Source organism: Chlorocebus sabaeus, chromosome X, assembly GCF_047675955.1.
Source record: "Chlorocebus sabaeus isolate Y175 chromosome X, mChlSab1.0.hap1, whole genome shotgun sequence".
Classification (NCBI taxonomy): domain Eukaryota; kingdom Metazoa; phylum Chordata; class Mammalia; order Primates; family Cercopithecidae; genus Chlorocebus; species Chlorocebus sabaeus.
The window spans coordinates 134,335,034-134,348,690 of record NC_132933.1 but is presented as its reverse complement, the minus strand read 5'-3'; the positions used below and the strand labels follow the sequence as shown (position 1 = coordinate 134,348,690).

The 13,657-nt window shown below is 37.8% G+C and overlaps 1 protein-coding gene and 1 pseudogene across 3 annotated transcripts in view; both read left to right on the top strand.

Moving 5' to 3' along the window:
* The window catches only part of CDKL5 (cyclin dependent kinase like 5), a 212,565-nt gene that overhangs the window by 97,395 nt on the left and 101,513 nt on the right, over nucleotides 1-13,657 (top strand). The gene's annotated exons all lie outside the window — the stretch shown is intronic.
* Nucleotides 9,764-10,966, top strand: LOC140710801 (gap junction alpha-1 protein-like; annotated as a pseudogene).

Below are 13,657 nucleotides of genomic sequence, written 5' to 3'. Positions count from 1 at the left end.
ATTTGTCAAAAAGATTGTTTTCTCCATTGGATTGCCCATGCTCCTTTGACGAAGATCTGCTGATTGTATTTGTGTTGGGTCTATTTTTTGTTTATTGGTTTGTTTGTTTTAGGGATGGGGTCTTGCTTTGTCATCCAGGCTGCAATACAGTGATGCAATCATGGCTCACTATAGCTTCAAACTCCTGGGCTCAAGTAATCCTCCCATCTCAGTCTCCCAAATAGTTGGGACTACAGGCGTATGCCACCACGCCTGGCTAATTTTTATATTTTTAGTAGAGATGGGGTTTCAGCATATTGATCAGGCTGGTCTTGAATTCCTGACCCCAGGTGATCCACCTGCCTCAGCCCCCCAAAGTGCTGGGGCTACAGGCATGAGCCACTGTGCCCGGCCTAATTTTTAAATTTTTTGTAGGGACAGGGTCTTGTATGTTGACCAGGCTGGCTCTTGAGTCTGTTTTTGTGCTTTATTCTGTTCCATTGATGTCTGTGTCTATTTTGCACCAATACCATATTGTCTTGATTACTGTAGTTTTATATTATCTTCAATGGGAGTAGTAGTATCAGTCCTCTCACTTTGTCATTCTTCAGTATTGGGTTGGCTGTTTTGGGCCTTTCGGTACAACCTTTGACTTTAGTTTGTCAGTATTCACAGAATAGCTTCTAGGGATTTGGATTGGGATTGCATTGAATCTACGGATCAAGTTGAGAAGAATTGACATCTTAACAATATTGAGTCTTTTTTTTTTTCCTTTTTTTTTTTTTTTGAGATGGAATCTCACTCTGTTGCCCAGGCTGGAGTGCAATGGTGCGATCTCGGCCCACTGCAACCTCCACCTCCCGGGTTCGAGTGATTCTCCTGTCTCAGTCTCCTGCATAGTTGGGATTACAGGCTCCCACCACCACGCCTTGCTAATTTTTGTATTTTTAGTCGAGACAGGGTCTTGCCATATTGGTCAGGCTGGTCTCGAACTCCCGACCTCAGATGATCCACCCGCCTTGGCCTTCCAAAGTCCTGGGATTATAGGCGTGAGCCACCACGTCTGGCCACCAATATTGAGTCTTATAATCCATGAACATGAAATCTCTCTCTATTTATTTAGATCATCTTTGATTTCTTTCCACAGCAATGAATAATTTTTCACATACAGATCCTGCAAATATTTTGTTAGGTTTATACCTTAGTACTATTTTTGGGATGCTAATATAAATTGTATTGTGTTTTCAGTTTCAAATTCTAGTTGTTCTCTGCTGATATACAGGAAAGTAATTGACTTTTGTATGTTAACTTTGCATCGTGTGACCTTGCTATAATTGTTTATTAGTTCCAGGTTTTTCTTTTTCTTTTTTTTGTTTTTGTGGGTTCTTTGGGATTTTCTACATAGACAGTCATGTCATCTGTGAACAAAACAGTTTTATTTCTTTCTTCCCAATTTGTATATCTTTTCTTTCCTTTTCTTGTCTTACTGTATTTCTTATGACTTCCAGTACAGTGTTGAATATGACTTATGAGGTGGGGCATCCTTCTGATCTTAAGGGGAAGGCATGCAGTTTCTTGCTGTTAAGTACCGATAATGTTAGGTTTATGTAGATGTTCTTCATCAACTTGAGGAAGTTCCTCTCTATGCCTAGATTGCTGAGAGGTTTGTTTTTTTTTTTTTCCTTAAATCAGTAACAGAGATTGAGTTTCAAAAAATGCTTTTCTGTATCCATTGATAAGACCATGTGATTTTTCTACTTAGCATGGTGGTGGTGGTATATTACATGGCTTGATTTTGGAATGCTGAAGCAGCCTTTCTTTTTTTTTTTTTTTTCTTTTTTTTTTTTTTTTGAGATGGAGTTTCGCTCTCGTTGCCCAAACTGGAGTGCAATGGTGTGATCTCGGCTCACTGCAACCTCCACCTCCCCAGGTTCAGGCGATTCTCCTGCCTCAGCCTCCCGAGTAGGTGGGATTACAGGCACCTGCCACCATGCCTGGCTAATTCTGTATTATTAGTAGAGATGGGGTTTCTCCATGTTGGTCAGGCTGATCTCGACCTCCCGATCTCAGGTGATCCGCCTACCTCGGCCTCCCAAAGTGCTGGGATTACAGGCATGAGCCACTGCACTCGGCCCTGAAGCAGCCTTTCATACCTGGTGTATAGTTGTTTTCATATATTGGTGAATTTGATTCCCTTAATATTTGTTGTACATTTTTGCATTTATATTCATGAGAGGTATTGGTCTGTAGTTTGCCTTTTGAAAAATTTATTTAGCTTATTTTGGTATTAGGATGATGCAGACCTCATAGAATGAGTTAGGAAGTATTCCTTCTGCTCCTGTTGTCTGGAAGAGATTGTAGATAATTGGTATAATTTCTTAAATGTTTGCTAGAATTCACCAGTGAAACCATGTAAGAATGGAGCTTTCTTTTTTGGAATGTTAATAATTATTGATCTATTTTCATAGATACAGGCCTATTCAGATTATTAATTTCTGTGTAAATTTTGGTAATTTGTATGTTTCAAGGAATTGGTGCATTTTATCTAAGTTGTCAAATTTTTAGGCATAGATTTATTTATAATAATCTGTTATTTTCCTCTTCATGTCCATGTGATTTGGTAGTGATGACTCTTCATTCAAATCTGATGTGAATAATTTGTGTTTTTTTTTTCTCTTGGTTAATTTGGGTAGAGGTTTATCAGCTTTATTGATTTCGGAGAAGCAGCTTTTATTTTTATTGTTGATTGTTTTCAGTTCATTGATTTCTACTGTCATTTAAAATTTTTTTTCTTCTCCGTGTTTTAGGCTTAAGTTGCTCTTCTTTCTTTTCTTTCCTAAATTAAAGCTTAGATTATTGATTTTACGTCTGTTTTCTAATAACACACTTGATGCTATAAACTTTTCTGTAAGTGCTGCTTTCACAGTATTGCACAAATTTTGACTTGTATTTTTATTTAGTCCAAAATATTTTAAAATTTCTCTTGAGACTTCTTTGACTCATGTGTTATTTAGTAGTTTGTTGTTTATTCTGTGACTATTTTGAGACTTTCCAGTTATGTTTTTGTTACTGATTTCTATTTTAATTCCATTGCGGTATGATGGCATACTTACTATGATAGCTACACATTTATTAAGGTATGTGTTATGGCCCAGTTGTGGTCTATCTTGGTGATTGTTCCATGTAAGCTTGAAAAGAATGTGTATTCTGCTGTTACTAAAGTGTGATATAAATGTCAAGTAGATCCAATTGCTCCATGGTATTGTTCAATTCATAGATATCCATACTCATTTTTTTGCCTGCTATATCGGTTACTGAAAGGGGCTGTTGAAGTGTCCAACTATAGTAGTGGGTTTGTCTATTTCTATTTGCAGTTATATGAGTATTTTCCTCATGTATTTTGATGCTGTCTAGTTTGGTACATTCATATTAAGGATTGTTATGTCTTCTTGGAGAATTTTGCATTTTGTAATGCTCTTCTTTATCCCAGTGATTTTCCTTGTTCTGAAATCTGCTTTGTCTAAAATTTATGTAACTACTTCAGCTTCCTCTTAATTAGTGTTAATGTGGTATAATTTTATCCATCCCTTTACTTTTATCCTATCCCTTCCTTCCCTCCCTCCCTCCGTCTCTCTCTCTCTGTCTCTCTCTCTCTCTCTCTCTTTCTCTTGCTTTGCTTTGCTTTCTATTTATTTATTAATTATTTTTAGATACAGAATCTTGCTCTGTTGCCCAGCCTGGAATGCAGTGGCACAATCATGGCTCACTGCAACCTCTGCCTCCTAGGCTCAAGCGATCCTCCCACCTCAGCCTTCTGTGTAGCTGGGACTACAGGTGTGCACTGCCATGCCTGGCTAATTTTTTGTATTTTTTGTAGAGACGGGGTTTTGCCATGTTGCCCAGGCTGGTCTCGAACTCCTGGGCTCAAGTGATCCTCCCACCTCGGCCTCCCAAAGTGCTGGGATTACAGGCATGAGCCACCACGCCTGGCCCATTTCTTTATATTCATTTTTTAAAATCTACTCTGATAATTTAACTGGTGTTCGGAGGCCATTCACAGTTAAAATGATTATTAATATAGTTGAATTAATATGAACCATGTTTATAACTGATTTTCTATTTGTTGTACTTACTTTTTTTTTTTAATCCCCTCTTTTTCTGCCTTCTGGTTTTAACTGACCATTTTACAGGTTTCCATTTTCTCTCCTGTTTTAGAGTCTCCATTATACTTGTTTTTACTTATTTTTTTTTTTTTTGGTCATTGCCCTAGAGTTTGCAGTGTACATTTACAACTTATCTAAGTATACTTTCAGATAACTCTATACTGCTTCTTGAGGACTGTAGGTACCTTTTACTAGAGTATTTGAACTTCTTCCTCCAGTCCCTTATAACGTTACTGTTATTCATATTGCTTATCCATATGCTATACTCAGTCAATAATAGTTACTATTATTATTTTGAACAGTTATCAGTTAAGAATAGGAAAAATAGATTTTATCTTAACTGCATTTATTCCTTCTCCAATGCTCTTTTCTTTCTGTAGATCCCAGTTTCTTATCTATATAATTTTGCCTTCTCTCTGAAGAACTTTTTAAAGCATTTTTAAAGGGCGGGTCTACTGGTGACAAATTCATTCAGCATTTGTTTATCTGAGAAACTCTCCTTCAGTTTTGAAGGATCATTTCACTGAGTAACTTTGAGGTAGAGTTTTTTTTTTTTCTTTCAACATTTTATAAATATTTCACTCTACTTTCTTACTTGCATGGTTTCTGACAAGATGTCAGATGTAGTTCTTATCCTTGTTCCCTATAGGTGAGGTGTTTTTTTTCCTCTGGTTTCTTTCACAATTTTCTCCTTGTGTTTAGTTTTGTGTAGTTTGAATATGATGTACTTAGGTGTAGATCTTTTGGTATTTATTCTGCTTGGTCTTCTCTAAGTTTCCTGGATATGCATTTTGGCACCCTTAATTTTGAAAGACTCTTTGCCGTTATTCTTTCAAATATTTCTTCTCCCTTGTCTCACTTTTCTCTTTGTATTCCAATTATATATGTTACACCTTTTGTAATTTTCCCATAATTCTTGGATGTTCTATTCTGCTTTTTAAAATTCTTTTTTTCACCGGGCACGGTGGCTCATACCTGTAATCCCAGCACTTTGGGAGGCTGAGGCGGGCGGATCACAAGGTCAAGAGATTGAGACCATCCTGCCCAAGGTGGTGAAACCCTGTCTCTACTAAAAATACACACAAAAAAATTAGCCGGGTGTGGTGGCGCACGTTTGTAATCCCAGCTACTCAGGAGGCTGAGGCAGGAAGAATTGCTCCAACCTGGGAGGCAGCAGAGGTTTCAGTGAACCGAGATCACACCACTGCACTCCAGCCTAGGCGACAGAGTGAGACTCTGTCTCAAAAAAGAAAAGAAAAGAAAAATTCCTTTTTTCTCTTTCCATTTTAGTTTTGGAGGTTTTTACTGACATATCTTACAGCCTAGTGATTTTTTTTTCCTCAGCTATGTCCAGTTTACTGTCAAGTCCTTTAAAAGCATTCTTCATTTTTGTTACAGTGATTTTGACTTCTAGCATTTTATTTTAATTCTTCCTTAGAGTTATGTATGTTTATATTACCCATCTGCTCTTGCATGCTGTCTACTTTTCCCATTAGAGCCCTTAACATATTAATCACAGTTATTTTAAATTCCCTATCTGATAATCCCCAAGTCTGTGCCATATCTGAGTCTGGTTCTGATGCTTACTTTGTCTCTTTAGACTATGCTTTTTCTTGCTTTTTGGCATGCCTTGTAATTTTTTTTAAGCTGGATATGATATATTAGGCAATAGGAACTGAATAAATAGGCCTTTAGTGTAAGGTTTTATGTTAATCTGTCTAGAAGCTAGGTCATGTTTAATGATGTAGGTATAGATGCCAGAGGCTTCAGTTTCCTCTAGTACCTTTGTTATTTTATTTTTCCTAGCCTGTTGTCTGTGGGTTCTCCTAAGAACTCCTTTATAAATATTGAGTCTGTGTCTTGCAACTCTTTCAGTTGTAATTCCCTGTTAATGTACTAGAGCTCTGTTGACATGATGGGAAGAGTATGGCGAAGGGAAAGTGTTCTATAATCTCATTCTTTTGTAAGACCTGAGTCTTTGGCTACAACCTTCAGAAGTGTTTCCAGCCACCCCGCTTCCCTCCTTTTCTTCTGTTAGATGAAACAAGAAGGCTAGAGGGACTGGACACTAAGGCTCTGGTAAATTTTCTCTTGGAGTGTTGACCTTTGTTATGAAAAACATTCTGACCTTATTTCAAAATGGTTACCTTTCCCTTAGGCGTATTTCAAAGTGGTTACTTTCTTCCTCTCCCTACCTAAAAGGGGATTTTTATTAGATCTTACCCCTGGGTGTATTTCAAAGTATTTTTCCTTGCGTCTTACACAAAAGGGGAGGAGTTTTTTCTTGGGTCTTCATAGTCAGAACCTGGTGAGATTTCCTGGAGGTAAAACTGCAAGAACTTAGAGGGCCTCCTAAGATTTAGTCCCCAGGAGTTCTCATTCACAAGCTAGTCGCAGCCTTTGTCAAAATTGTCATTTAAGTTTTCTTACTAGTGTATGATTCCAGTGCCTTCTGCTCCAGGTAAGCTTATCTTGGATGTGATTCTTTGTATTTGCCTGTTTCTCTAGATTTCAGGCAATTGGTTTACCCTCTGACCTCAATTCTATAAATCCAAGAAAAGTTGCTGATTTTCAATTTGTTAGGGTTTTTTCTTAATGTAAGGACAGGAGTGATGGCACTGTATGGGTTGATGCTGAAACTGGAAGTCCTGTTTACATTTTAAAATTGGAAATATCTTGTCCAGTTTATAAGTAATATTCAGCAAGAGGTTTTTTACCTTTCCTGTGAACCGTTTTCTTAGCTGAAATGACTCATTCCCAGTTATTTTCATCCCTTTGAATTTCAAATCTCTGTATTTTCATATGCTTAGTAAGAACTTTTTCAGAACAAAATATTTGGAAAACTTAAGAACTTTATGTAGTTCTTGCAAATGGCTACTAACTTTACCCTAAAGAAACTAGAATTATTACACCTTTTGATTTCCTTTTTTCCCCTACAGCATTTTTTTTAACCTTCTATAAACCATGCTCAGGTAGTTCTAGTGATTATTTTCTTCACTTACTTCACCTCACTTATTTTTGAAGAAGAACTCAGTTTTCTAAGGCACTTTGAAAGCTCTAGAGACCAAGCACGGCTTAAATTTGAAAAACTAATGAGAATAAATGTGAAACTCTTATGCTGCCAATGGTTTATTTTCAATTAACCTTGAAAAATGTATTAATTATAAACTATAGATCGTGGTGACTTTAGCTTAATAGGATTAGTTTGAGAATCTGTGCGATAGAGGACAATTTGGCTAAAATGTGTTATTTAAGCAACCAAGAAAGTACTGTGTGTACTTTAAAGCCTTATAATTTTATTACTGGCTACAAATTTGCATTTTGGGAGACTTCAGTTCTTATCCTTGGATAACAGTCGTAACTAACCTTGGTCATTTGAGACATAAATTTCGTTAACCTTGCTGCTTTTTTAGGGTTCATTTTAAGTTTTATTTTTCTCACTGAATGTACTATGAGAAATAGCCATTAAACCAAGAAACAAATTAACAGTATATTTAAAGATCACTTATTGGTTAGCAGATTAATGTGTTTACTTTAATAAATATTTTCTTCTTATTTGATTAAAATGGATATTTGTCTTTGAGAATTAAATATATTTTTAAAAGAATTAAAATGTTAAATAAAATGTAATTTTTTTGTTTTTTTCTTCTATGAATGCAATTTTAATATACTAAATAAAATTTGTTTTAAAATGATTTGCTGTACTGAAAGGATTTGGTTGAAAATAATTAATTTTTGCTATGTATAATCAATTAGCTGTGGCCCATTTTAAAATAGATCTATTTGTGTAGCATGCTCTGAATTAGAGACAGAAACCTTTTACTATGCTTTCGCTTGGAGACCTTTATTATAAAGAAATAAGGGCTGTAGAGTGGAAATGGATGAAGACTAGCAAGTCTTCAGGAGTGGCATGCTTATGAGTTATGCACCATGCCAGGTTCCACCACCCTCAGCAGATTAGTGGGTGGTATCAGTGTTGCTCCTCCCAAAATGTTTTTTTTAAGAACTCTTCTTATAACAGTACCCTAGAAGAAACCCACAAGAATGAATACAATGTATAGTAATATAGTCTTAATAAAATAGCTTCCATGTGCTAACAATTCAACTGAAGATAGATGGTCTACATTCAGTAAATACATATTTAAGTTAGAACCCCTGTTGTCAGGGACTTGACCTCCAATTCCCAGATTATGAGGGAGCAGCAGCTCATTTTTTGTTCTCATCTTAGTACTTCATGCGAACTGGGCTGGCAGCTACCCTTGGAAAATGCCACTTCATTCACTGAAGCATTCAGTGCCACAGTGCCAGGATTGATTGCCTGTTCCTCTCTCCAGAGATTCTCAGGACCAGCCCCATCATTCTTGACATCCTCTTAATTTTTGTCACCACCAAAACTCACTGGCCATCTGTTAGCACAGAATACCCATCCTTGTGCTGCTCTGTAGGTTCCTCAGTCTGATCCAGTTTCCTCCAACCCTCCCACTGGCTCCTAGAGCTCTTGAACAGCCATTCATAATTTCTCCCATGGCCTCAGTCTTGCCCCAGCATCACAGTGTAATCTCACTTTCTGTCCCTAGTTCTCTGCTGCTGCCAAATGGATGCCTGAAGGTAGCTCCCACTCTGGCATCAGTCTCAGGCTATGCTGTTTCTTCCTTTGCCTACTACCTGGTAACGTCACTGCCTGCCTTTTAGTTCCTTGAATACAGTGAGGTCTTCACTCTTAAAAATCTTTGCACAGGCTGCTTCCTTCGCCTACAGCAATTTTCTCACTCTTTTGGCCTGGCTGACCCTATCCAGTCTGATCTGGGTGTCTTCGTGTTGTCCTCTGCTGGGGCCTCCTATTTGTTTTTTTCTTGGCACTTAATTAAATTTGAAGTTGTATATTCACTTGCTCACTGAACCTTTTTTCTGGATTCCATGATAGATATTTTTCCTCACATTTCTGAAATTGTGATGACACTGGATTTCTTGATTCCTTTCTAAGTGGTAGGTAAAATAATGGTTTATCTTACAATTATCTTACATTCAATGAAATACTGCACTTTTAATTATTGTTTCCCCTGGTTGATTGTGAGTTCCACAAGTATAGGAATTCCATTTTACTCACCAATGAACCAGTGCCTAGCACGGTACCTGGCACCTGGGAGGCTCTAAATAAATACTAGTTGAATGAGTATCATTATCTGTTTGGGAGATTTTGGCCCTAATTTTCTCAAGATGAATTAGTCAGTGTGTAAGTATGAATTGTTAATTCAGTTTCTGTTGTTGAATCATTGTTTTCGACATTGCTTTATTCTGGAATTGAAAGAGACCTTTAGATTTGTCTATTTTGTTCCTCCATCTATGTAACTTGCCCTATTATAGGTATATGTACATCCTTGTTTAGAATTATTTACCTTGCATGAAAATGAATTCACATAAACTTCTACCTGGTGTGAGCAATTTTCTTTCATTGGGGAGAAGGAGCGAGGAAGGTACCAAACAGCAGCAGACTTTTGAACTTGAGACAGTTTTGGCTGCTTCAACTTAACTTTTTTCATTTTACTTAGTCCCTCAATGAGTACAATCATTTGGCATGCCTACTTCACTTTTTTTAAGTGAACTAACAGCGAACAGGCAACATGGGTGACTGGAGTGCCTCAGGCACCTCCTAGAGAAGGTTCAAGCTTAGTCCCCAGCTGGAGGTGAGGTGTGGCTCTCAGTGCTTTTCATTTCCTGAATCCTGCTCCTGAGTACTGCAGTTGAGTCAGCCTGGGATGATGAGCAGTTTGCTTTTCATTGTAACACTCAGCAGCCTGGTTGTGAAAATGCCTGCTATGACCAGTCTTTGCCAATCTCTCATGTATGCTTCTGGGTTCTGCAGATAATACTTGGGTCTCTGCCCCCACTCTTGTACCTGACACACGTGTTCTATGTGATGTGAAAAGAAGAGAAGTTGAACAGGCAACTGGGAGAACTCGCAGTTGCCCAAATTGGTGATGTCAGTGTGGAGATGCACTTGCAGGGAATTTAAATAAAGAAGTTCAAGTGTGGCCTTGAGAAACATGGAAAGGTGAAAATCCCAGGGAGCTTGCTGTGAACGTGTACCATCGGTGTTGTCTTCGGGCCTCTGTTTGAGGTGGCCTTCCTGATGATCCCGTGGTCTGTCTATGGGTTCAACCTAAGTGTGGTTTACACTCGCAAATGAGATCCTTCCCCACATTAAGCAGACTGCTTCCTCTCTTGGCCCTGGAGAAAAGCACCTTCATCATCTTCATGCTGGTGGTATCCTTGGTGTCTCTTGCCTTGAACATCATTGTGTTATTCTGTATCTCATTTAAGAGCATTTAAGGATCATGTGAAGGATCAGGAGAGGGATACACCTGGCCTACAGAGTCCCTCCAATGGCTCTATATCAACTCTTCCTCTCTCCACCATGTACCTTCCTGGGGACAAGCTAGTTCCTGGAGAAAGAAACAATTCCTCTTGCTGTAGGCACAACAAGGAAGTGAGCAAAACCCTTCTAGTTACAGTGCATAACAAGATTGAATGGAGCAGGCAGGAAGTACCACCTCTGACTCCCAGTCTTTTGATTTCCCTGCTGATAAACAGAATTCTTAAAAACAAAAACGTAGATACTGGGCACTAGCCATGGGAGGCCAGCAGCCATCCTGAAGAGCCAGAAGTCATGCCAGCAGCAGCCTGATTACCTAGAGATCAAGATGCATACTTGGAAGCGTTATGTTTCTGCCTGATTGTTTAAGAGAAGGAAGGCGCAGTAGAAAGCGCACCTTTGCCCCAGTGGAGGTGGTACTCAAAAACCTCAGTCGCGAGACTTAGGAGACACAAAGACATTAGACTACCAGGGTTCCTGTACAATGAGAAATACTAATTTGCTTAATATTTGATAGTAAACTACTATCATTTTTAGCTTTATTGCATGCAATGTAGACCTAGTTCATCATATTACAAGTTCTAGAGAGTGTTATTTATTCAATACGGTTTTTTTTTTTTTTTTTTTTTTTTTGGAGACAGAGTCTTACTCTGTCGCCCAGGCTGGAGTGCAGTGGCGTGATTTCTGCTCACTGCAACCTCCACCTCCCGATTTAAGTGATTCTCCTGCCTCAGCCTCCTGAGTGACTGGGATTACAGGCATGCGCCACCACACCTGGCTAATTTTTGTATTTTTAGTGGAGATGGAGTTTCACCGTGCTGGCCAGGCTGGTCTTGAACTGCTGACCTCAGGTGATCTGCCTGCCTCAGCCTCCCAAAGTGCTGGGATTACAGGCGTGAGCCACCGTGCCTGGCCTCAATAAAGTTTTAAGAAAGCAACCTACGTGTCTCCCTCCTGAGAGCTTCTGGCTGCACTGATCTTTTCTAGACTTTTAAACTCTTCATTGGCACATCTTCATTTAAGCAAAATAAGCTAGAATCAGAATTTTAGAAATGAAATTGCAGTGACTACATTACAGAAAGTTTTAATATTAACATCTTTAATTGTATGTAGCAGGATCACACATATACCCATTACTTTCAAATGTGCAAAAACTGTAGCTTTTTTTTTTTTCTTTTAACTGTTCTACTTTTCATCAGAAGCTTCTTCCCACCCCAGGGCACTGGAGGGAAGGAGAAGACACAGACAATTTAAACATTAAACCTGCCCATCCAGCATCTTGCTGTGACAGTTTAAACAGTCTCATTTGGAAAACTCAGTCTCTTGGCTAAATTTCCTTCTCATAAACCCTTTTATGAGAGTGAGGAATAATCACAGTTATTTACTAATGAAATGTGTGTGCCTATTGGATACTACAAAACTCGTGAAACTTTTGAATCAGATTGGACGCTGCCGTCCTCACTTCCTGTTTCACATTCATTTTCACATATATCTTGCTTTTTTTCCCCTTAAACTTTTAATCTTGAGATAATTATAGTTCACATGTAGTTGTAAGAAATAATAGATTCCTTATATCCTTTGACCAGTTTCTCCCCTTAGTAACATCTTACATAATTACAGTATAATATCATAACTAGGAAATTGACACTGATGTATTTCCATTGACCTTATTCAGATTACACCAATTTTATCTGCACTCCTGTGTGTGTATATTTAGTTATATGTAATTACATCACTTGTGTAGATTCATGTGTCCACCACAGTCAAGCTACAGAACGGTTTTATCACAGGGATCCCTTGTGCTGCCTTTTTGTAGCCATAGCCACACCCTTGCCTTCCCCTCTTTCTAACCCCTGGCAACCACTAATCTGTACTTCATCTCTATAATTTTGTCATTTCAAGAATGCTATTTGAATGGAATGATACAACATTTAACCCTTTGAGACTGGCTTTATTCACTCAACACAACTTCCTTGAGATTCACCCAAGTTTTTGTGTGAACTAATAGTTTACTCTTTTTTATTGCTCTTTTTTAGTATTCTATAGTATAGAGGTACCAGAGTTTGTTTACCTTTTGAAGGATCTTTAGATTGTTTCCAGTTTTCATTTCCCTGGGTTAGGTGCTCAAGAGTGCAGTTGCTGGGTTGTATGGTATGTGAATGTAATGCTTTGTAAGAAACTGGTGTATACTTTTCCAGAGTGGCTGTACAATTTTACATTCTCATCAGCAATGTGTGAGGAATCTAGTTTCTTCACATGCTTACCGGCATTTTGTATTATCAATATTATTATTTTTGTGTTAGGCATTCTAATAGTTGTGTAGGTGATCTCACTGTAGTTTAAATTTGTATTTCTCTAATGGCTAAAAATGTTGAACACCTTTCCTGTGCTTATTTGGCATCTGTGTATTTTCTTCAGTGAAGTACTCGTGCCATTCTTCCAATTTTGAATTGGATTGTTTTATTACTGTTGAGTTTAAGTTCTTTATGTATTCTGGATTTAAATCTTTTGTCCTGTATGTTTGAAAATATTTTCTCCCAGCTTATAGCTTGCTTTTTCATTATCTTAACAATGTCTTTCATGGACCAAAAATTTTAATTTTGTTAAGGTCATTTATCAATTTTTTTTTTTTTTTTTTCTATGGACTGTGCTTTTGGTGTCAAATCTGAGAACTCTGCCTGGCCCTAGATCCTGAAGATTTTCTCCTGTGGTTATTTCTAAAAGTTTTATAAGCTTACGTTTTACATTTAAGTCCATTATCTATTTTGTCAATTTTCGTACAAGGTGTGAGATAAAGGCCAAAGTTCTTTTTTCTTCTTCCTTATGGATGTCTAGTTGCTCCAGCACCATCCATTGAAAAGTCTGTTCTCCCTCCATTGAGTTCCTTTGCAGTGAAAAATCAGTTGGGCAGTTTTGTGCACCTCTAATTCTGGATTCTCTGTCTCTCTTCTAATTTCTAGAAGAGACTGTATAAGATTGCTGTTAATTCTTCCTTAAGTGTTAGACATCTCCAGCAAACCCAGTTGAGCTTGCAGATTTCTTTTATTGGAAACTTGATAATTATAATTATATATTCAATTTCTTTAATAATTACATGACTCTTAAAGTTGTTTATTTCATCTTGGTTAACTTTTGGTAGTTT